The following is a 24,244-nucleotide window of genomic DNA, read 5'->3' on the forward strand; positions in this document are numbered from 1 at the left end:
TTCCTCCTGACATCTTTAAATTGGTACAGTAGGCTTTCTTGCACTAAATGAGACACTATGTAAAATATTTTTTTAAATTACACAATAATTGGAGCCTGCTTGGTGGAAGATAAGTTTAAATTCAAGTTAGAGAATACATGTAATTGTAAAAACAAACTTAGAAACATAGGATGTCATGGCTGATAAAAAAAAAACCTCATTTAGTCTGCTAATTTTCTCTTGTTGCAATACTGCAGCCTCTTCATCAAGGGATAGAAGTAGATCAGAGAAGGACATCCCCCAAAGATTCAGGGTCTGGAATGCAACATACACAGAAGCTCAAAGAATACACCTGGAGGAATTCTATGCAACTGTGCAATGCAGAATTTGCATAAAATAGCCCCATTGTGCAGAATTTACCTATTTTCTTGCAAAATTTGAAGAGCCTCTCCTTATCAGGTGTCCTGGAAGCATTCCACACAACGATTCAGCTTCTGCAATCCCTGAGATTCATTGTTATTTTTCAAAGCCCATCTTTATACCCTGCCAGAGGATCCAATTCATAGGAACCTGGATCAACTTCTTTCAGAGGAAGGCTTTTCCTGACTATTAAGAGGACTGGGACTCTAATGGGTCTTGCCAAATTCCTTCTGCAGCAGGACTATATCAGGGAGGTCAGGCTTTGTCCTAAGTCATTTGGTGGCAGTGATCCATGCGGTCCCTCTGATTTGCCTTCACATGAGCAGGCTTCAGTGGGAACAATTGCTCCAACCATTCTTATCAGATATTAGTAACTCTTAAGATGTGAGCCTCTCTGCAGTGGCAGATACATCTACTGATCAACTTGCTGGAATTTGTGCCACATGGTACATGTTAAAATCTTTGTTCCACCTGCTCTCAGGCAGAAGAATCTTGGTGGTGTGGGGAGGTGATACAGATCTTATTGTGTATCTGTCATCACAACTTGTACCTCCTGGTGATCTATCTTCTAGGCATTTAGAATATGCTGGTAAACATGGTTAGCGGAGTCCTGCAACCTCACAAATGGTCTCTAAATCAGAAGGTCTCAGACGACCTGTACCTCCATTGCAGAACCTCAGTGATTGATCTGCTTGCGTCAGAGGGCAACTGAAATTTAGTTCTTTTCATGAGACCGATCAGCTCTTGATGCTTTCATGCTAGAATGAAGTGTCTGCTCTACACATACTCTCCAATTCTACTCACTGCCAGGACTGGCCAGAAGATTCTTCAAGATAAGGTGAGGGTTATTCTCATAACCCTGGCTTGGCCGTGTCTGGCATGGTACACTTTTCTCCTCTGTTTTAGTTTAGCCTCCAATCCAGTTGGAGGTATCTTTGATTCTCGTTTCGCAGGAGGATAGGAAAAACTGCCACTCAAATCTTTTTCTTCCTTCCTTGACTGTCACGACATGAATGTTGCACACACAGTAATACCCTTGCTCCTTTCTAGAGCTGTGAAAAGCATGATAAGCGCAGCTAGATATCCACCTACATGGAAGCCCTACAGTTTTAAGTGGAAAAGTTTCTCTGCGTGGTGTGAGACAAGTCATCTAGATCCCTTCTCTTGAGGTCCTAGGGACCACCTTCAATATCTCTTCCTTTCATTATCAGGCTTCTGCACCCCTTCAATCAAGGTGTAGCACAGTGCTATTGTCTCTTATTTCCATCTTTTAGAGTCAGTTTTTATAAAGGGGCTGTGGCATTCCAAGGCGCCAATCAGTAAACCACCAGCACCATGCAACCTCAGTGTGGTTCTAGCATTGGAAATCTCCCTTCAAACTTTTCGAATTGGTGACCTGAAGGTGTTCCTTGTGGCCATAATCTCTGCTTTGATTGTGAGTGAATTACATGAGTTGGTTTCATAATAGTTCTACACACTTGCCTTAAGTTCCTTCTGAAAGTGATAGCTGTTCACGTCGACCAGTGAATTGTGCTACCTGTGTTCTTTCCAAGACCATGTGCACATAAAGAATGTGTTTTCCAGTCCTTGAACTGTAAAAGTTCTTCTAGCATATTACCTCAAGAGAATTCAACCTCTCCAAGTCTCAACTCTGTGTCCTTTAATCCCAACAGATTGGGTGGGGCAATGGCCAAAACAACAGTTGACTAGTAGACTTTAGCATATTGCTATCTCTGGTTTACAGTTTAAGCTCTGTCAAGACTCACTAAGCGTGAGCCAGGGTGACTTCATTGGCTTATCTGAGGGCCACTTCAGTTGAAGACCTGTATGTTTATGGCTGCTTTATCCTACTGTCTATAGAAATCCCTGGTTACAGGTAAGCAACTTTGCTTTCTTATGTGGGTTTTAGAGTTGTAGACCCTTGTGTTGGAGTGAGGTTGATGCTACCTACTGAGAGGCCCAGTAGATCCTCACTGCCAACTGGCGAAGAGCACAGGGCAGAGACTGAGCTGGGGCATCGCTTTTACCAGCCCCTTTCCTCTCAGGTTGGGTTCTGGGGGCCGACAGGTCTTAAATGATTTTTGGTGAAAGGTTCCAATGACTTGACAGGCTGTTGTCAGGGCTGGCAGCAAGCAAGGGTGGTCAGATTACAGGCTATGGTCGAGTCAGGTGGCAGACAAGGATGTTCCGGTCACAGGCAAATCAGTCCAAGGGAAGGTTCGGGCGCGGTTGAAGACATGGAAGGCTGGACTTGGCTCGGGGTGTGGCTCGAGGTGAGGCTTGAAAAAAGAGGCTTGAACTTCAAACCACAAAGGATTAAACTAAACTATTTTTTTTTTTTTTGGTCAGACCACTGACATCTCCCCTAGGGAAATGCCAGATAGTTTTACCACTCCTACTCTGCCTCTGGCATCACACTTGGTCTTTTGAGACTGAGGCACTTTTGTGACCCTCTTATACCTGTTAACGCACAAATTTTGTTGGTTAATGATTGCTACACCAAAAATATGAAACTAAAAAATAACTCAAGATATCCATCTCATCACAAGTGACAATACCTGTGGACATGTGAAAAATGTTAATTGGAAAGCAGCAAATCCCTTTAAACCGTGTATCTTTAATTTATTTAATTTCTTCAAGATGCATTCATATATGTTGTGTGATGTAGTGCAGCGCTGCCGGAGGCAGGAATGGATAAGATACCATATGGTGGCTAGTAATACTAGAGCCAGCCAGCAGGAGGAGCAGGTGAAGGCGAGAACTACAAATCCCAGGTTCCTAGAACCACCACCTGACCTGTAGGGAGAGCCTGGAGGTGAGCAGGTGTCAGACTCTGACACTAATGAGTCACACAGGTGAGCCTGGGGAGCTAGAGGAAGAGGGCGTGCCTAGGTAGCGGCAGTGGCCAGAAAAAGCCAGTGCCAGGAAGCAAGAGGGGAGAAGGAAATGGAGGTAGGTTCCGGGGGAGAGGAATCCTCCAGCTGTCTCAGGGGCACAGCCTAGCCTGGAAAGGGAAACAGAGAACCTGTACCCTAAGGGAAGTTAGGGCAGGTGTGTTTGCGGGTGAACTGGAGAGCCGGGGGGCTCAAACAGTACCTTTAATCCAGCACATGTGTTAAGGGGGTTTGCGGGTGAACTGGAGAGCCAGGGGGGCTCAAACAGTGCCTTTGCTCCAGCACCTGTGACAAGGGGTTAGACTGCTGGAGAGCGGGGGCAGGGTCATTTGTTCAGCTCCTGAGGGGACGGAGCCAATGTAACAGATTCAGCTACTCTCATTTATAAAAATGCTTTGAGGAACCTCTCTCTCTCTCTGTGTTATCTTTGGGGGTTGGGGGGACTGCTTCAACCCCACTCCATTCAAAGAGAACCCAGAAGCCCCGCAAAACCAGGGCCTGTGGAGACCTGAACCAAGGGAGTCCTGTGCGACTGAGGGACTCCAGGGATATCCAGGACTCGCGAGGGGCCTGAGCTGGAGGCAGTGGAGCGGCACCCAAGGCAGCACGGGCGGTGAGCCTTCACATAAGTCAAACATATTTGGGATACCATTGCCCCTTTCTTCATAGTTGTTGTTTATATGATCACAATCCTGAAGAATTTTTAGTTTAAAGTCTTTTTACTTCCAAGATGACACCTTTTGTGTGTGTGTGTGTTATATTTAATATGTAAAAAAAAAAATAAAAATACAATTTCCACTCTTGTTTCAATTTCAAATGATGCAGCAGAGAACAGATTTGAACATTCGCACAGATGTGTGATTGAAATCTAAGACTTGAGCCATGCAAAAAGTCTTCATCTTGCAGTTAATCTTTAAGGTTCAATAAACATTTAAACTTTCAGAAACACTGAAGGAATTTATCTGAGTTAGCTTTTGCATTAAGCATAGTCATCCTAGCTACCGTATTTTCCGGCATATAAGACAAGTTTTTAACCCCTGAAAATCTTCTCAAACGTCGGGGGTCATCTTATATGCCGGGGGTCGTCTTATAGGGCGAATAATTACCATATTTTTCGCTCCATAAGACGCACTTTTTTCCCCCAAAAGTGGTGGGGGGGGGGGGGAAATGTCTGCGTCTTATGGAGCGAATATATAAAAAAATAAAAATCTAACAAAACCCCCAACCCTCCTGACCCTCCCAAGACCTGCCAAAAGTTCCTGGTGGTACAGCGGGGGTCTGGGAGCGATCTCCTGGACTTGGGCCGTCGGCTGCCAGCAATCAAAATGGCGCCGACAGCCCTTTGCCCTTACTATGTCACTGGGGTCGACCAATGGCAGCGGTAGCTCCTGTGAACAGGAGCCAATCGCCGGTAACGTACATCACTTGCCGTGATTGGCTGGTTGTTGTATACTGGGTACCACATACAGTATGGCTATGTAGTGACACAGAAGGGTAGTCTTATATGGCGAGTATATCCCAAACTCTATATTTTAACTGGAAAAGTTGGGGGTCGTCTTATATGCCCAGTCGTCTTATACGCCGGAAAATACGGTAACTTATCTTGGTTTATGAGTCTTCTCTCTGAGAGAGGTTCAAGTGATTCAAATTCAGCAGCTTGGGTTTTAACTGGCACATCAAGTTTTGATCCCATTATGCCAGTTTTATTTCATTTACATTGGTTGTCTATAAAATGGAACATTCTTTTTAAAATCTGATGCTGAGCCATATGATGAGGCTCCTGGCTGCATTGTGTTTTTATTAATCTACAGGCCTGAGAGGACTCTGAGATTGACTGGCTAATGCCTCTTGCATGTTCCTTCAACCCAGGTCCTTCATCTAGCAGAATACAGAGGATTTTTGCCATTGCTGGCCCGGTGGCATGGAACAGTCTTCCTGAGGAACTAAGAAAGGAAATCTGTCTCAAATCATTTAAAAAGGAATTAAAAACCTATCTCTTTTAATCAGGCCTTTAGCTAATCCTAGGGGGAAGTGACATTGTCCCGTCTGATGGCTGTTAGAGCACTCAGCTCCCGCAGCAATCAACATCCTTGTGTTTTAGACAGCAAAAGCACTGGAAGAGATAAAATTGGAAAGTTTTATAATTCCTCTTACTTTGTGATGTCCGTAAGAAAGAGAGAAGCAAGTGGACTTGCAGCAATATTCTTTTACTAATGCAACGGTTGAGCCATTGGGGCCTAGCAGAGAAGATAGAGGCTTGTAGGAAAATGAAGTGGAAGTAGTCCAAGAAGGCAGTCGTGTTGCACTTTTGGCTGTATACAAAGAGGTTCTCACGAAAGCTGATTTTCAAAAATGGTTTTGAGAACAGAGACAAGATCAGCGTTAAAGAAATATTGGAGGTCCAAGATGGTTGCCGCATAAGTTGGATGCTAGCAACATCGCTCTGTGGAATTCTTCTATTTACCTAGTTTCTTGAATTTCCTTGATTCTTTTTCCTTCTCTGCCATGCCTCATACAAAGAGGAAAGCGAAAGTGAGAGTGTCTTCCACTTCGACACGGATAATTGGTACAAGACAGCCGCTTATCGAATCGTTGTTGGCTGCTCCCACGAGACATTTGCCGTGGGAGGAGCCGCGGGTGTACTCGACGGGGAGCAGACGCTGAGACCCCAGTCCGAAGAAACATCCCTCAGTCCCGGTGCACCGACTATCCCGGAGCCATGGTCAAGATTCCTCAGCTTGTCTGGGGAGACGGAAGATTGGCTGGAAGAGAAAGTGGTTTCAACAACAACTATAACCCTGAGAAATGGCATGGAGGCTGTCAGCACTGCAGGAAAATCAACCATTTCAGAGAGCCTGATTATTTCAGGCTCCAAGGGTTTGAAGCCCAAGAAACATCAGCAGAGTGGAGGAGAAAGGGACCCTGAAGTTGCAGGAAGCAGCAAACCTGAGATACACATTCTTTGTAATTTACTGCTGGATACACCTCAAGTAATAACTTTGGACATTATTTGGAAGGCATTGCTCTCAATGGATAGTTCTATAAAAGCCCTGACGGGCATGTTGAAAGATAATCTACAGAATACTAAGAAGTTAGATTCTAAGATATTGGGATTAGAAAATACAGTGAAAGAGATCCAACAAAAGTAGAAAAAACTGAAGTGCAGTGTAATCTAATTAAATCAGATACAATTTAAGTAGATTGGAGAAATTGGAAAATGAACAAAGAAGAGCAAACTTGAGAATAATAAATTTTTCCAAGGATGAGAGCAGTATCCCTGAGAGATGTTTAAAAGTTACTTAAAGGAAATTTTGAATTTTCCTGAAGAGGGGATACCTGCTATCTCCAAGATCTATTATATACCTGGATCTAAAGAAAGGAGAGAAGAACAGTTACTTCAACAACAAGGAGGTTAAGAAGTTTCATCATTGAATGTTTCTGCTTTACTTGAATTGACTTTAGATACAGTTATTGATACAAGGGAAACCCTACTAGTATCATTCGTATTTATTATAGAGCAAGATGCAGTATTAAGACTCTTTTTGCATAATCAAGATCATGGTTTTCATGGACATAGTTTGGATCTACCCCGATGTAACTAAGGTTACTCAAGAAAAAAGAAAATTTCTACAGATGAGGCCTGAAGTTGTATCTAGGGAAGCAAAATTTATTTTACGATTTCCCTGTAAATATATTGATATATCAAGGCTCCAGATACATTTTTTTGAACAAGCACAATTACGAGTGTACCTAGATTCACATTCCTGAAAGGAACATCAGTGATTCGGTATTAGAGGGTTAAATCATGGGGTACAGTCTATGTGGTTAATGTTATATTAATGAATAATATTTCTTTTCAATACTGCTTGTATATATCTTGGACCCCTTATTACTTATAATTATCAGACAGGTATATTGTTACTATGTTAAGGATGAATTAATATCCTAAATAAGAAATATTGGATATATCTGTATTCTCTTAACATATAGTTCTGTTATATATTTGAAATTTCATTAAAAATAAAATAAGAAAAATATTGGACACAGTCACTGACCTATGGAGAGATCACAGATCTGGGAAATAGAGTGGAGGAAGATGAGGTGTGGTTGGACAATCACAAGGAAGCCCTCTCTAAATGTAAGTTGGAGATTGCTGGCTTAGAAATAGATAAAAAGGAACTCATTGAACAAATTAAGACCTGGAGAACAAGTCCAGGTGTGTGAATTTATAATTTCGTGGAATATCAGAGGAGCCAGAATTTGGGGATTGCAGCCAAATTATAACCAGCATATGTATGTTAATTTTAAATCGAGGTGAGGAGGCAGCAGAACTTCCCCTAGTTGATTTTGAGAGAGCACATGAATCGCTTGGTCAACCCCAGAGCAACTTTCCACAAGATATAATTTGTTTCCACAAGTTTTGCTTAAAAGAGAAGATTCTTCAGCTTGTCATATGGATGGGTTTTCATCCTGTGGAAAGATCATAAGATCGACGTGTCAGGATTTGTACCCCATAATGATAAAGAAACAAAGGGATTTCAATGATATAATAGCTATTTTGTGCAGAGAGAACATAAAATATCAATCTATTTCCCTTTGGTCTTCTTTTTACCATTGATGGGAAAAATGTTGCGCGCCTGTACATCAGTGGGAAGCTAGGATGATGCTGGCTGATTTGGGTTTAACTCTGCAGAAGCCTGGCCAAAGTAAGAGGTTTTCATTGAAGCCTTCAAGGGAAGGACCGGTGATGTGGCAGCGTGTCACAAAGGAAAGAGAGATTAAAGGGGGGTGTGGGTTTTTCCTCCTCCAAAGACGCATTAACCTGACTCTTTTGGGAGGGACTTATTGCTTATCCAAATGTCTTATGTTTCTTGTTACACGTTTTCAATATGTCACTTTATTTTTAGGAGAGCTTTAGCCAATCTAGAATTTTATTTATTTGGTGGTTATGATTCAGGGGCTTTCATGATTTTGTTTTGTGTCCAGTGTTTTGATTGTGTTAATATTTTTGTTAATATGCATTTGACCTTTTATGTTCTAATGCTTGTTACTTTTTTTTTTTATATTTAGGAATGTTCTGTTATAAGCCATGTAGAACATAGGATAAAGTGTCATATAAATATTTTAGTTTCTGATATGGCTATGTTTTGGTATCTCAATACACCTGCTTTCAGGGCTTCCAATGCTCATCTGCTGCACCTCTTCTTTCTATGTGGGAAAACCCACACTCTTAAATAAGATTGCCCTTCTCTCACATAACTGCTATTCCCTAATAAAAATTAATTGAGTGCCATATAATAGGCATGCACCAATTATAAAAGTGATAACAATTATGCTTGATAAAATAAAGTTCTTTCAAAATGTATGGATTCCCCATAATGTGAAACTTCCTTATCCAAAAAGCGGTTTCCCTATTTTAAAATGGGGGGGGGGGGGGGGGGTGTTTAAAAAAATCTTTATATGAATGATTGCACCTAATTGACAGCTAACTGAAATTCAGAGTTTTTTCCACTTTTGAGGACAAGAGTTGGCCACATAAGAAATTGCCATGCTGGGTCAGACCATGTGTCCATCAAGCCCAGCATCCTGTTTCCAACAGAGGCCAAACCAGGCCACAAGAACCCGGCAATTACCCAAACACTAAGAAGATCCTATGCTACTGATGCAATTAATAGTAGTGGCTATTCCTAAGTAAACTTGATCAATAGCTGTTAATGGACTTCGCCTCTATTTCTGCTCTATTTAATCCATACAGATGGTTTGTAGCCAACCTGAAAATCCATCTGTTCCCTTTCAGAAAGTAATTTTTCAATGCCACCTCTTCTCCAGTTGATCTGAATTTGATCTATAATAATCTAATTCAGATTTTTAGAACAGTTCCTGGCTTGTTATAGATCAAATTCAGATCAGTTGGCGAAGAGGTGGCATTTAAAAAAAAAAAAAAAAATTAAAAAAAAATTTCTGAGTGGGTGAAGAATCAGACTTAAGAACATAAGAAATTGCCACGCTGGGTCAGACCAAGGGTCCATCAAGCCCAGCATCCTGTTTCCAATCGAGGCCAAACAAGGGCACAAGAACCTGGCAATTACCCAAACACTAAGAAGATCCCATGCCACTGATGCAATTAATAGCAGTGGCTATTCCCTAAGTAAATTTGATTAATGGACTTCTCCTCCAAGAACTTATCCAAACCTTTTTTGAATCCAGCTACACTAACTGCACTAACCACATCCTCTGGCAACAAATTCCAGAGCTTTATTGTGCATTAAGTGAAAGAATTTTCTCCGATTAGTCTTAAATGTGCTACTTGCTAACTTCATGGAATGCCCCCTAGTCCTTCTATTATTCGAAAGTGTAAATAACCGATTCACATCTACTCGTTCAAGACCTCTCATGATCTTAAAGACCTCTTTCATATCCCCCCTCAGCCATTTCTTCTCCAAGCTGAACAGCCCTAACCTCTTCAGCCTTTTCTCATAGGGGAGCTGTTCCATCCCCTTTAACATTTTGGTTGCCCTTCTCTGTACCTTCTCCATCGCAACTATATCTTTTTTGAGATGCATCGACCAGAATTGTACACAGTATTCCAGGTGCGGTCTCACCATGGAGCGATATAGAGGCATTATGACATTTTCCGTTTTATTAACAATTCCCTTCCTTATAATTCCTAACATTCTGTTTGCTTTTTTGACTGCTGCAGCACGCTGAGCCGACTATTTTAAAGTATTATCCACTATGATGCCTAGATCTTTTTCCTGGGTGGTAGCTCCTAATATGGAACCTAACATCGTGTAACTACAGCAAGGGTTATTTTTTCCTATATGCAACACCTTGCACTTGTCTACATTAAATTTCATCTGCCATTTGGATGCCCATTCTTCCAGTCTTGCAAGGCCTTCCTGTAATGTATCACAATCCACTTCTGATTTAACTACTCGGAATCATTTTGTTTCATCCACAAATTTGATAACTTCATTCATCGTATTCCTTTCTAGATCATTTATATATATATATATTGAAAAGCACTGGTCCAAGTACAGATCCCTGAGGCATTCCACTGTTTACCCTTTTCCACTGAGAAAATTGACCATTTAAGCCTACTGTTTCCTGTCTTTTAACCAGTTTGTAATCCACGAAAGGACATTGCCTCCTATCCCATGACTTCTTAGTTTTCTTAGAGGCCTCTCATGAGGGACTTTGGCAAATGCCTTCTGAAAATCCAAATACACTATGAACTACCGGTTCACCTTTATCTACATGTTTATTAACCCCTTCAAAAAAATGAAGCAGATTTGTTAGGCAAGACTTCCCTTGGGTAAATCCATGTTGACTGTGTTCCATTAAATCATGTCTTTCTATATGCTGTACGATTTTGATCTTGAGAATAGTTTCCACTATTTTTCCCGGCACTGAAGTCAGGCTCACTGGCCTATAGTTACCCGGATCGCCCCTGGAGCCTTTTTAAAATATTGGTGTTATATTGGCCACCCTCCAGTCTTCAGGTACACTGGATGATTTTTATGATATGTTACAAATTTTAACTAATAGATCAGAAATTTCATTTTTGAGTTGCTTCAGTACCCTAGGATGCATACCATCCGGTCCAGGTGATATGCTACTCTTTAGTTTGTCAATCTGGCCTACTACATCTTCCAGGTTCACAGTGATTTCGTTCAGTTCGTCTAACTCATCACCCCTGAAAACCATCTCCGGAACTGGTATCTCCCCAACATCCTCATTAGTAAACACAGAAGCAAATAATTCATTTATTCTTTCTGCAATGGCCTTATCTTCCCTAACAGCCCCTTTAACCCCTCTGTCATCTAATGGTCCAACTGACTCCCTCATAGGTTTCTTGCTTTGGATATATTTTTAAAAGTTTTTGAGTTTTTGCCTCTATGGCCAACTTCAATTCAAATTCTCTCTTCGTCTGTCTTATCAATGTTTTACACTTAACTTGACAATGCTTGTTTTATCCTATTTTCTTCAGATGATCCTTCCAATTTTTGAAGGAAGTTTTTTTTGGCTAAAATAGCCTCTTTCACCTCACCTTTTAATCATGACGGTAATCGTTTTGCCTTCCTTCCACCTTAATGTGTGGAATACATATGGACTGCGCCTCTAGGATTGTATTTTTAAACAATGTCCATGTCTGTTGAACGCTTTTAACCGTTGCAGCTGCACCTTTCAGTTTTTTGCTATTTTCTTCATTTTATCAAAGTTTCCCTTTTGAAAGTTTAGTGTTAGAGCTGCAGATTTACTTGTTGTCCCCCTTCCAGTTATTAGTTTAAATTTGATCATGTTATGATCACGGTTGCCAACTGGCCCCACCACCGTTACCTCTCTCACCAAATCCTGTGTTCCACTAAGAATTAAATCTAAAATAGCTCCTTCTCTTTTTGGTTCCTGAACCAATTGCTCCATGAAGCAGTCATTTATTATATCCAGGAACTTTATGTCCCTAGCAAGTCCTGATGTTATATTTACCCAGTCAATATTGGGGTAATTGAAATCTAAATCAGAGAAGTGCAGAACAGAAAACTTCTAGTCCCGATCAAAGAGATTTCCAGACATTTTTGTGCAAAAATAATTTGTATTTTTTATTGCGGCAACTCCACTGCACAATATTTCCACAAAAGACTGTTTTCAAAGGTGCCCCGACACGGTCCCGTGTTTCGCCGGTGGCTGCATCGGGGGGACCAACAAGTTTTAATAAATCTGTAATTAACAATTAATTTTCGGTTTAAGTCCATTGCTTTGGTCCTGATCTTTAATTATTTAACTTACAAATTTATTAAAACTTGTTGGTCCCCCGATGCAGCCACCGGCGAAACATGGGACCGTGTCGGGGCACCTTTGAAAACAGTCTTTTGTGGAAATATTATGCAGTGGAGTTGCCGCAATAAAAAATACAAATTATTTTTGCACAAAAATGTCTGGAAATCTCTTTGATCGGGACTAGAAGTTTTCTGTTCTGCACTTCTCTGATTTGGATTATTCTGTAGTGCAGCATTTTGCTTGTGTTCTCTCCGGTAATTGAAATCTCCCATTATTATTGCATTGCCAAATTGGTTTGCTTCCCTGATTTCTCTTAGCTTTTCATCATCTGTCTGACCATTTTGTCTAGGTGGACGGTAGTATATTCCTATCATTATACTCTTACCCAACACACATGGGATTTCTACCCATATAGATTCTACTGAGCATTTAGTCTCTTGTATGATCTTTATCCTGTTGGACTCTATACCCTCCCAGACATAAAGTGCCCCACCAAGTTGATCCTCCCTATCATTGCAATATAATTTGTACCCTGATATAGCACTGTTCCATTGGTTATCCTCTTTCCACCAGGTCTCTGTGATGCCAATTATGTCAATCTCATCATTTGCTGCTATATACTCTAACTCTCCCATCTTACTTCTTAGACTTCTGGCACTGGCATACAGACATTTCAAAGTGTGTTTTTTTTGTTTGTATTAACAACCTGCTTTTCAGTTGTTAGGGATAATTCGGAAATAATTAGCTTTGGTGATTTTTTACATATAGGCACATGGACTATGTTTGCTTTTAAAGGAACCTCTCTGTTGGGATGCCCTAACTCTCCTGTTTCATTAGTATCCTTCAAGGATACATTTCTCCGAACCATGCATTGCTGAGTGACTGTCTGCTTTCCCCCTTGTTCTAGTTTAAAAGCTGCTCTATTTCCTTTTTGAAAGTTAGTGCCAGCAGCTTGGTTCCACTCTGGTTAAGGTGGAGCCTATCCTTTCGGAAGAGTCTTCCCTTTCCCCAAAAGTTTACCCAGTTCCTAATAAAGCTGAATCCCTCTTCCCTGCACCATCGTCTCATCCACGCCTTGAAACTCTGGAGCTCTGCCTGCCTCTGGGGACCTGCACGTGGAACAGGAAGCATTTCAGAGAATGCTACCCTGGAGGATCTGGATTTAAGCTTCCTACCTAAAATCCTAAATTTGGCTTCCAAAACCTCTCTCCCACATTTTCCTGTCATTGGTGCCCACATGTACCGCGACAGCCGGCTCCTCCCCAGCACTTGTCACTCCTCTCTTGTTTGAATAAAAATTCAATGGAATAAAATTACTTTCTGAAAGAGAATAGAGGTTTAAACGTTTTTTCCCCATAGAAAGAAGAGCCTTAAAAGTTGAATTGTAAGATGAAGACTTGGCATGGCCCAAAGTGTGAATTATGATCAGACAGTGGTAGAAATGTTTGTTTACTGCTGCAGCATTTGAAGTTGAAAGAAAATGGCGTGTGTAACTCTTGTGTATTTAAATGTTTCATTTTGCAAGTAAAAGGACTACAAAACAAAATTATTATATAAACAATGGTGATGAAGATAGGGACACCTGTATCTCAAATGTTAGCCTGTTTAAATGAATGGCTATTGAAGAAATAACAAAACATACATGATTTAAAGGGATTTGCCACTTAAGTCTTCACCTAGTCACCGGTATTTTCACTTATACAAAAAAATACCTTAATATTCCCTGAATGGCACTGACATTTTTTCTGTCAATATTGTATCTGTATTTGGCCCCTCACCATGCTGCTGCCACTTTCCTGTCTCTTTTCCGCTCACCCTTCTTCTGTCACTGCTCTTTCTCCTTCTGCTTAAAATTTGGTGAGCTTCTGAGATCTTGACCTGTTAGTCTGTTCTGCCTCTGCTCTGCTCTATGTAGTATATCCTTTTGGAGATGCAACTTCCAGAACTGAATATAACATCAGATGAGGTCTAGTCCATGATTTGTGTAGAATTATGCGTTGGAATCATAGAAAGCTGATACCTGAACGTTCTGCCAACTGCTGCCTCTCGCTTATCAATTGCTGTTATTCCCCCTCTATCGCACAACTGCCACAGCTTTCACCACACTCCTTAACCTACACTTCTGTTGCAACTGTTACTTCCCCTCATCCACTTTCTGTTACTGTTTCCGTGCTGTCCACATGACTTGTTACCAGGCCTGCTGTGCTAGCTGTAACTCTGCTGTCAAAACTTAGTGCAAGAGCACAGAATTACTGTGGATTCTACATAATTCTAATTAAAGGGTACTACATGGGTAGAAGATGAAGTGGTGTGGAGCAGTACAAGCTGCAACAGGTAGTGGTATAGAGCAGTGATTCTTAACCTTTTTTCGGCTGGGTCACATCTGACAGATGGTTCTCACATGCGTGACACATTGAACATGTGTGACTGTCATGGGGCTAAATGCATATACATTCTGCATCCTCGGGAACCCCCTCAACCCCCAGCAATGGGTGCAGAGCAGAACTAGGGCATTACATGTACAACTCAGCATACAAAAAAGATATTCTGGTTCTGATGACATCTCAATAAAAGCAAAACAAACTCCCTTTACTAGCAGGCACAATATCCCTCCTTATGAAAAGATAGTAATTTACCACTAATGCACATCCTATTGAGAAAACACAACAAATAAGATGGATACAAATGCCTACATGCTAGTAAAATACCTTCTCTCTGTCACATACCCAGAACTGACCTTCACCAAAAACAGACCACAAATTATAAATATGGAGACAAACTGGAATGGAAAACCAAAACAGCCATTCTGCATGCAGTGCAAACCTGGAGAAACGCAAAGAGAAATATAGCACTTACCATAGTCCAAGATCTGCAATAATGCACCCAAACTAAGCCGCACAAAGTTACACCTGCATTATGGAACACTCAAACAATAACAACCCAACTTATGAAATGGCAATACTACAAATTTTAAACCAGGCCCTAAACACTAATACACTTCCTATTAGGAAAACAGAATAAGCCAAGCTGCTATAGATCTCCACACAGAAATAATTGTAAAACTATACTAATAAATGTTACAAAACAGCTGATGAACAGAACAACATCCAACAATTAAAAACTCATAAATTATTAAAAATTGTCCAAATATCAATAAAATATTTCAAAACAGCAGACACATCACATAATATCCAATAATTAAAATGGCAGTCAACCAAGAAAAATAAACTTAAAAAGCCACCTTTACTTACCCTCTCCAGCAACTCTCCTCCTCCTTTCCCTTTCAGGCTAATAGCACTTACCAGAAGCAGCAGTGGCTGCTGAATCTCTGTCCTACAGTCCTCTTCCTTAGGGCCCACAACCAGAAATATACAGTCTGTCTCACACAGTCCAGTAACCTCCCTAACCGGTCTCTCTTCCACACACACACCCACACACCAGTCTCTCTGTGTGTGTCTCTCTCACACACACACCAGTCATTGCCCTGAACAGTTTCTCTCTCTCTCTCTCTCTCTCATATACACACACACAAAGCTGTCACTCACGGACAAGCTCTCACTCACACAAAAGCTCACGTGGAGCCTCTTCTCATTGTTTGGCCCAATAAGCCTAGCCTCCGCTTTTTAGCTGCCGCTGGCCTGGCCTCTGGCGGCGGCGCACAGTATCTCTTCGCTCTTCAGCAGTCTCTGGCGGCAGCGCACAGTATCTCTTTGCTTTTCGGCCCCGCCGGCCTGGTCTCCAGAGGTGGCAGTCCCCCACCAACTGCATCAGGCAGTCCGCCCCTGAGAAGAAGGGAAGCACAAGTGGGGCAGTGGGCCACCGGGAGCCGCGACACACCAGCCGGTGCTTGGCAACACACTGGTGTGTCGCGACACACCGGTTGAAAATCACTGGTGTAGAGTGACATGAATAGTTGTAAAGGGATAGGGCTGGAAGGAGAGGGACAGAAGACTGCGTGAGAGGGAGGAAAGACTGCAGAGGAGGAGACAGCTTGGAAAAGATGGCTGGGAAATCTATATAAAGTATGGGGAGGGAGAATGCATTATAATGGACATACTTTAGAGGGTAAGACTAGAGAGGAGATTGAAGAAACTACATGAGGAGGGACAGGAACTAAAGCTATCTCAAAAAAGATATAATTGCGATGGAGAAGGTACAGAGAAGGGCTACCAAAATGATAAGGGGAATGGAACAACTCCCCTATGAGGAAAGACTAAAGAGGTTAGGACTTTTCAGCTTGGAGAAGAGACGACTGAGGGGGGATATGATAGAGGTGTTTAAAATCATGAGAGGTCTAGAACGGGTAGATGTGAATCGGTTATTTACTCTTTCGGATAGTAGAAGGACTAGGGGACACTCCATGAAGTTAGCATGGGGCACATTTAAAACTAATCGGAGAAAGTTCTTTTTTACTCAACGCACAATTAAACTCTGGAATTTGTTGCCAGAGAATGTGGTTCGTGCAGTTAGTATAGCTGTGTTTAAAAAAGGATTGGATAAGTTCTTGGAGGAGAAGTCCATTACCTGCTATTAAGTTCACTTAGAGAATAGCCACTGCCATTAGCAATGGTTACATGGAATAGACTTAGTTTTTGGGTACTTGCCAGGTTCTTATGGCCTGGATTGGCCACTGTTGGAAACAGGATGCTGGGCTTGATGGACCCTTTCTTATGTTCTTATGTTCTAAGCTAGCAGAAGGGATAAAATGGAGGGAAGAGATGAGAGAAGATATAAAATGTTTGACAGAACAATCCATGGAAAGTGAAGTTTTCAGTCAGCAAGCGAGGCTGAATTACACATAACACATGGGTGACATCCAGCAGCACGAAATGGACTCGTCTCCCCAGCATGGACATGCACCCTCTTCTAGCTTTCTTTATATTCTTAAATTATTTTCGAAATGTTCTTACTTTTTTTCAACACTTGCTGTTGCTCTGCTGCATCAGCAGCCCTCAAACTGCACTTTTCTATTCTAAATTAAAAAAACAAAAAAATTTTAAAAGCAAATAGGAATGTTCGGATTCAAGGATTGCTTGTGTGGTAAAAAGATATCTATAAGGACATAAGAAAATGCCATACTGGGTCAGACCAAGGGTCCATCAAGCCCGGCATCCTGTTTCCAACAGTGGCCAATCTAGGCCATAAGAACCTGGCAAGTACCCAAAAACTAAGTCTATTCCATGTTACCGTTGCTAGTAATAGCAGTGGCTATTCTCTAAGGGGGTAGATTTTATAAATTTTACGAGCGTGCGTACTTTTGTTCGTGAACCAGGCGCGAACAAAAGTACGCTGGATTTTATAAGATACACGCGTAGCCGCGCGTATCTTATAAAATCCGGGGTCGGCGCGCGCATGGGGGTGCACATTTGTGCAACCTGCGTGCGCTGAGCCCGGCGCGCGCTGCTTGTTCCCTCCGAGGCCCCTCCGAAATCGGAGGGGCCTCGGAGGGAACTTTCCTTCCGCTTCCCCTCCCTTCCCCTACCTAACCCAACCCCCCTACCTATGTTGGCAGGTTTACGCCTGCCGAAAGCAGGTGTAAATCTGCGCGCGCCAGCTGGCTGCTGGCGCGCCATCACCCAACCCCGGGGGCTGGTCTGGAGGCCTCGACCACGCCCCCGGGCCAGCATCACGCCTCCCGCCCCGGGACATAGGCTCGGCGCACACGGGGGGGTTTGGGGTAGTTTTTCGGGGGGTACGCGCGTATCTTACGCTCGCACCCCTCTGAAAATCTACCCCTAAGTGAACTTAATAGCAGGTAATGGACTTCTCCTCCAAGAACTTATCCAATCCCTTTTTAAACACAGCTATACTAACTGCACTAACCACATCTTCTGGCAACAAATTCCAGAGTTTAATTGTGCGTTGAGTAAAAAAGAGCTTTCTCCAATTAGTTTTAAATGTGCCCCATGCTAACTTCATGGAGTGCCCCCTAGTCTTTTTCTACTATCCGAAAGAGTAAATAACAGATTCACATCTACCCGTTCTAGACCTCTCATGATTTTAAACATCTCTATCATATCCCCCCTCAGCTGTCTCTTCTCCAAGCTGAAAAGTCCTAACCTCTTTAGTCTTTCCTCATAGGGGAGCTGTTCCATTCCCCTTATCATTTTGGTCGCCCTTCTCTGTACCTTCTCCATCGCAATTATATCTTTTTTGAGATGCGGCGACCAGAATTGTACACAGTATTCAAGGTGCAGTCTCACCATGGAGCGATACAGAGGCATTATGACATTTTTCGTTTTATTCACCATTCCCTTTCTAATAATTCCCAACATTGTTTGCTTTTTTGACTGCCGCAGCACACTGAACCGACTATTTCAATGTGTTATCCACTATGACGCCTAGATCTTTCTTGGGTTGTAGCACCTAATATGGAACCCAACATTGTGTAATTATAGCATGGGTAATTTTTCCCTAGATGCATCACCTTGCACTTATCCACATTAAATTTCATCTGCCATTTGGATGCCCAATTTTCCAGTCTCACAAGGTCTTCCTGCAATTTATCACAATCTGCTTGTGATTTAACTACTCTGAACAATTTTGTGTCATCTGCAAATTTGATTCTCACTCGTATTTCTTTCCAGATCATTTATAAATATATTGAAAAGTAAGGGTCCCAATACAGATCCCTGAGGCACTCCACTGTCCACTCCCTTCCACTGAGAAAATTGTCCATTTAATCCTACTCTGTTTCCTGTCTTTTAGCCAGTTTGCAATCCACGAAAGGACATCGCCACCTATCCCATGACTTTTTACTTTTCCTAGAAGCCTCTCATGAGGAACTTTGTCAAACGCCTTCTGAAAATCTAAGTATACTACATCTACCGGTTCACCTTTATCCACATGTTTATTAACTCCTTCAAAAAAGTGAAGCAGATTTGTGAGGCAAGACTTGCCCTGGGTAAAGCCATGCTGACTTTGTTCCATTAAACCATGTCTTTCTATATGTTCTGTGATTTTGATGTTTAGAACACTTTCCACTATTTTTCCTGGCACCGAAGTCAGGCTAACTGGTCTGTAGTTTCCCGGGTTGCCCCTGGAGCCCTTTTTAAATATTGGGGTTACATTTGCTATCCTTCAGTCTTCAGGTACAGTGGATGATTTTAATGATAGGTTACAAATTTTTACTAATAGGTCTGAAATTTCATTCTTTAGTTCCTTCAGAACTCTGGAGTGTATACCATCTGATCCAGGTGATTTACTACTCTTCAGTTTGTCAATCAGGTCTACCACATCTTCTAGGTTCACCGTGGTTGGATTCAGTCCATCTGAATCATTACCCATGAAAATCTTCTCCATTATGGGTACCTCCCCAACATGCTCTTCAGTAAACACCGAAGCAAAGAAATCATTTAATCCTTCTGCGATGGCCTTATCTTCTCTAAGTGCCCCTTTAACCCCTTGATCATCTAATGGTCCAACTGACTCCCTCACAGGCTTTCTGCTTCGGATAAATTTAAAAACGTTTTTACTGTGAGTGTTTGCCTCTACGGCCAACTTCTTTTCAAATTCTCTCTTAGCCTGTCTTATCAATGTCTTACATTTAACTTGCCAACGTTTATGCTTTATTTATTTATTTATTGGGTTTTTATATACCGCCGCTCATCAGATATCGCGTCGGTGTACAGAGAACAAAAACATACGCCGGAGCGTTTTACATGAAACAAGAATAATAGTTTAAATCTTATACAAAGCAACTAATACAAAATATTTTCTTCTGTTGGATCCTTCTTCCAGTTTTTGAATGAAGATCTTTTGGCTAAAATAGCTTCTTTCACCTCCCCTTTTAACCAAGACATCTTTTATCAGTATCTCTGTCCTAACCATGAGACACCTTATTGCTACCACTGCGGCTGGATGTCTTTGCAACCCAGAGATCCAGAGCCTGGAAAATGGAGGAGTTGTGAAAATTTGTAAAGAGCAGCAGCTGAGCCAAGTTGAGCAGGAGCTCTTCAGGCAGGGCTTCTTCTGCTTCGAAGCAGACTTGAGGCCCCTCTAACTTGTGGGGGTTGAGTAAGCTGTGAAAATGCCATTCCCAAGTGGCAATGAGCACACCTCATGGGCACAGTGGGGCTTTGTGCTGGCCAATAAGAAAAAGTAGTAATTCGAAAGAGCTCAAAGAATCCCAAAACAGGAAGGGAAACATGCATGAAAGTTATCGAACAAATCATCCTGCAAAAATAGGACAATGAGATCCAACACATTTTTCAAATCAGTTCACCCATAGTGTCAGCAAGCCAGTTAGTGCACCCTTCGTTGCACGGGCCACCCAGGCTGTTCATTCATCCACTGGGGGTATTAGATCAATTTTTCAGAAAATTTTAGAGCAAAAAAAAAAAAATTAAAAAAATAGACATCTTATTTGTTATGGAGAAGAAATAGCCCAACTACAGCCAAGGTTTTGCAATATGCTTCCTCAGGAGAATACTTGGTAATGAACATCACGTTTCAAAATAAGTATGGTAATTGTCATAATTTTCCCAAGGATACAAGTCTCAGAAGCTTAGAAAGCTCAACACCTTTGAAAATTTCTAAGACTTTGTCAATGGAAAATGAACCATAATCTACTGTATCTTTCAGGGTATATGTCACATTAGTGAAAAATGGCAACAATCTTATAAAGTTAATAAATAAGTTGCTGATCAGTATAGATAGCACCCTAACCACATATTCACAGTAATTACCATTGTATATGATCATTCAAAGCACCACACTAAATATCATTGATGAAAAACGGTTTTAAAATCTTTATTAAAGTTGTTGGTAGAAATAAAGATTTTTGAAAATATATTTTGCTTTTGTTTTCCTTATTAAATGAATATTGTAACTTTGTACCATGTTGAGTCTCTGTTTTGCCTAATTTTAGAACCACTGGTCCAGACTCCAGCCAACATGGGGAAAGTTTGCGGGCTGTGGGACATTTTCTGCCAAAGCTGCCTTACAATTTTGCACCACACCTAGCCCCTGCCTAATTGTAGAACCACGTGATTGAGTTGTCAAGCTGGCTTACTGGTGCCAGGACAGCTTTGGGGGAAAGCAGCACAAGTGAGATGCATCACAATTGGTTGCTTGCTGTGCATGCAGTGCTCACCAGTCATCGCTACTACAGCGCGGGGACACTGCAATGCAAACAGGGGTTGCAGAGACCATGTGACCACCTAGACCAGCCTACCAGGGCATGCCTGATCCCCCGATAGGTCAGTCTGCCCCTGAGCACAGGCATTTTAATAAACACAAAATTTCTTGAAGAAATGTGACCAGCAAATTTTGCAAAAAATGAGTATATAGGTTCCTCCTTTGTATAGGTTGCACCCACAAAGCTGTGACCTATATCCTGAAAGATAAGGTACTTATTTTGAAATAGTAACTCCTAAGGAAGTGTATTGCAAAACATTGGCGGCTGTTGGGCTATTTCTTCTTGATACCAAATAAAATTTGTCTATCAGTTTTTATTTGTTCTTTAAAAATTTCCTGAAAAATTGCACTAATACCCCCTGGTAGAGGAATGAACAGGCGAGGTGACAGTGCAACAAAGGGCATACCGATTGGCTTGCGATACACTGGGTGAATTGATTTGAAAAGTTTGGATATTCTTGTCCTGTTTTTGCAGGATGATTTGTTTGATACTTTGATATATGTTTCCCTTTCGGTTTTGAATTCCATAAATAAAAGTGCTGGTGGCACAATTGGTGCTGTTGATGCAACAAGCCCCAGTGCTGTCAACACATCGAGCCTCCTTTGGCTCAGTTGATGCATTGTAACTGGGAGCCCTCAACATCTCAAGCCTTGTGATGCAAATCGACACTATTTCTTAAATTGCTGATCCCTTGAACATATTCTGGGAGGGTAGACATGAAAGGAGGTAAATTGGGTATTTTTCCTATCTCCAGAGTGGTTTCTCTATCAGGACTTCTAGAATAAGGTCTTCGTCTAGAGACTCTGGATCCTGTTTGTTCATTGGTGCCCTTGGCTTCTAAGCAGCTTCCCAAGACATCTACTATAGAGTCTGGAAGACCTTGCACAGGAACCTGTTTAGGTTTTAGAGGAATGTTCCACTTCAGCACCTGACCAGAGGGCATGATAGCCCTTTAGACCATGTGGCAAAGTTGGTGAAGACTCCTTGCCTCTCTGGCTAGGGGCTAGGAGGGCAGTCTTTAATCTCTCCTCTTCAGGGTATCTGATTTTCTCACTCAGGAGGGGGATCCCTTTTGGGACACAAGCCCAGGGATGTCCCATCAGAACCCCTGTAGGGGGTATTCTAGTCCTTGAGACACTCACAGCAAGACATCCCCCAAGAAATGCTTCAAGACAACCAAGGATCGCACCTCAGTTACCTCCTTCATTGAGGTCTTGGGACAGTGCCCCTTTGCCCCTTGGGTTGGAGGAAGGATCAATGAGAATTCCTTCATACCTCCTACTTGAACTTCTGGAGCACTCGTCATTGCATGAGGACCTCTCCCATTTCAGATTTCTGGATAAGTTGGGTAAGATGCTGAGACTCCATGTTCATAAAGACATGGATCCTCATGTGGAAGCCTTTGCCAGATCCTGCCACATCTTCAGGCCTCGCAACTATTTAAGCCAAGTGTGCACTGTCCAACTGGCTAGCAGACTATAGTACTGAACTCCAGATCAGACTCTGTTAAGGTTCATTAAGTGAGAGCCATGGCTACATCAGCAGCTTATGTGCTGTGCTTATCGAGGATACCTGCAAAGCTGCAACTTGGTTGTCAGTTCACACAGTTAAGTCCCATTACAGTCTGGACAATTTATCAAGAAGTAACAGTAAATTTGGACAAGTAGTTTTGTGCAGCTTGATCACCCAGTAGTCCATTCTCCAAGATGAATTGCTTTTTCAGTAAGTGCTCTGCTGCCACTCTCAATTTGGGACTTCCCACATGTTCTTGCTAAATCGGCCCTGCTTTTTGATGGAGAAACAAGTTTTTCTTGTTCTCCACATAGAATATTAATAATTTGCTTAAACAGTATTCGGCATATACAGTGGGATGAATTAGTCATGTTTATTACCTGCCTCACTCCCTGGAGAGTTGACTTTCCTAGCTAAAGCTTAGCTCTAAAATCGACTGAGCGGATCGTGGGAACTCTCACACGTGCTCAGTAGAATAAAAGCTTTAAGCTATGAAAGAAGGGTCCATTTGGTGCTGTCAGATAACATCACCCTTGTGCCATGGCTAGTTCATCTTACTGTTTATGGAGAATACCTTACATTAAGCAAACCTGCTGGAGAAAGAACTGATATAAACATGAAAAAAGCACTATAGGTGGACCTATTTCTTTTTAGAGAATATATCTTTTTTCAAAAATATTTGTAAGGTTTTCAATAAACTTATTTTGCTTAATAAATGAAGAATATGCAAATCTACTGCTGAATTCTCAACTCTTGTCTCTTCCAAAGTAGACCCCAGGGCTTGCTTTGTCTCACTATGCACGTTAGCATTAGTTTAGACTTTATCACTGTCTTAACACATTACAACCTTGCAATCCTCTCCTCTCCTATTCTACTCACCAGTACTTCATGTCCAATCCTTTTGTTTTGGATTTCTGTGATCCAAATGATGACTTTGAAATTTTTTAAAAATTTGTATATCTTCAGTGACAAACTCATGATCACGCCTTGCTTTTCACTCCATTTGGCATGTCCATGTGCTGCGGATCTTAGGAAATAGACAAACCTTTCATATGAACTCCTTTGCAGAATTACTGTTTAGATAGTTAAGAATGAAGAGAGAATTGACTTGAGGATGCTTCTTTGATTACTAATTCTTTTGACACCAAGTACATTGCTTATAGGTCAGTGATGGCCAACCTTTTGCGCTCAGTGTGTCAAAATTCATAAAAAAAACCTAGCATAACTCAGGTGGTGTGTCATTTCTAGAAAAATCCATAATTTTGTGATATTTGTAGCTCTAATATAATAATTATAATTTTAATATATGTTCTGTATTTATTAATAAAGCAAAAACAAATAATTCTTTACCTTACCTGCTTAGTGACTTTTTTGTTGCTGAATTTCATTGGCTAAATCTTCAATTAAAACACTCTCTCCCCCTCCACCCCCACCCCCACACACAAACTCTTACTCCCCTGGATTTTCTCATACACGCTCATGCACTCACACTCACTGGCTCCCTCACATATACACAAACACA

General features: G+C 41.6%; 1 protein-coding gene across 11 annotated transcripts in view; it reads left to right on the forward strand.

The window, feature by feature from the left end:
* The window catches only part of ABI1 (abl interactor 1), a 263,170-nt gene that overhangs the window by 71,018 nt on the left and 167,908 nt on the right, over window positions 1-24,244 (forward strand). The gene's annotated exons all lie outside the window — the stretch shown is intronic.

The sequence above is a fragment of the Rhinatrema bivittatum genome, chromosome 2, assembly GCF_901001135.1.
Source record: "Rhinatrema bivittatum chromosome 2, aRhiBiv1.1, whole genome shotgun sequence".
Classification (NCBI taxonomy): domain Eukaryota; kingdom Metazoa; phylum Chordata; class Amphibia; order Gymnophiona; family Rhinatrematidae; genus Rhinatrema; species Rhinatrema bivittatum.